Here is a 1275-nt window from a genome sequence, read left to right on the forward strand (position 1 = left end):
TATATATATATATATATATATACTTATTGGTGGAAATGGAGTTGTATACAAACCGTTGTGTCTTGGTGACATTTTTAAAACAAATATGAACAAACTATTTCATTACAAAATGTAATTAGGCTTTTTTGCACTGTTGGTTGGTTATCAATATGTATATTCATTTAATAAATAAAATTGTGAGATAGATGTAATGAAAATAAAACATTACTGTGTATTGTTTTCTGCTACAAAAAGTCCAACTGTTGGTTTGCATTCAGAACTGAAAATTGCATTAAGCCATAAGCAGTAAACTCATGACAGCTCTCCACCTTAATTTTCTACGCGGAACTACACTATTTTCTGTTTGTGTGAAACTTCACACTGTCACAATTAGTGATGGGAGAAACTAAGCTTTTCGAAGCATTGAATCAATTCGATGTTTCGAATCACTTGAAACAGCACATGCTGGCGACACCTGCTGGTGAAAACGTTGTAAAAGCATCAAGAACTCAGACCAAACGTACAAAACAAATGGAAATGTTTTGTTTTTTTTTAGAAATATATTTTTTTTTTAATAAATAATCACACTTAAATATTATTAAATATTAGTGCTTGTGTAATGCGTTTTATTTAAGTATAATCAAACCCTTAACACAATTAACTAAATTAATTATTTAATGAATTAATTGATTTGTGTAATTATTTAATTAAGTGTTTTTGTTAGAGCTGTCTATAAAAACCAGTAGGCAAGAGTAGTGTTATCAGTCAGGAGAAGGAGGTGGATTTAATTCTATCGTAAGCTCATTTTGTTATTTTTAGGGTATGATGTGATAGGTTGAAAGTACTGAATGTCTTTACACATTTTTTAAACTATATAGCCATCTGTGTTAAAGGGAAGTTATATGTTGTTTAACCCACAACATCTGGCCCTGAATTCTTTCTTTTTTATAGTACAATTTCGTGGGTTTTCATGTCACATGATAAACTGGGCAACCAGAAGTGGTTCATGGGTTCACTTTGAGATCAACACCCCCTAGTGGTGAACGTCTCAGGTTACTTATGTAACCATGGTTCCCTGAGTAGGGAACGAGACACTGCGTCCTCTAGGGGTCGCTATGGGGAACGCCTCGTCGTGACCATATATCGACGATTGAAATAAGCACTACAAGTCGAGCACCCGGTTTCTGAACCTAGCAGAGGGGCTGCCCATCGAGGACCTATCCTAAAAAGGGACAGAAACACACAGGTCCCGGGAAACACTGCAAAGAAACTAGCAGAAGGGTTATACACACAACC

At 34.9% G+C, this 1275-nt stretch overlaps 2 long non-coding RNA genes across 2 annotated transcripts in view; one reads left to right on the forward strand and one right to left on the reverse strand.

The window, feature by feature from the left end:
• LOC107675773 (uncharacterized) overlaps nucleotides 1-1275 on the forward strand; it is a 20390-nt gene that overhangs the window by 11414 nt on the left and 7701 nt on the right. The gene's annotated exons all lie outside the window — the stretch shown is intronic.
• LOC107675774 (uncharacterized) overlaps nucleotides 1-1275 on the reverse strand; it is a 9822-nt gene that overhangs the window by 405 nt on the left and 8142 nt on the right. The gene's annotated exons all lie outside the window — the stretch shown is intronic.

This window comes from Sinocyclocheilus anshuiensis, unplaced genomic scaffold (assembly GCF_001515605.1).
Source record: "Sinocyclocheilus anshuiensis isolate Anshui unplaced genomic scaffold, SAMN03320099.WGS_v1.1 scaffold708, whole genome shotgun sequence".
NCBI classification, from domain to species: Eukaryota; Metazoa; Chordata; class Actinopteri; order Cypriniformes; family Cyprinidae; genus Sinocyclocheilus; species Sinocyclocheilus anshuiensis.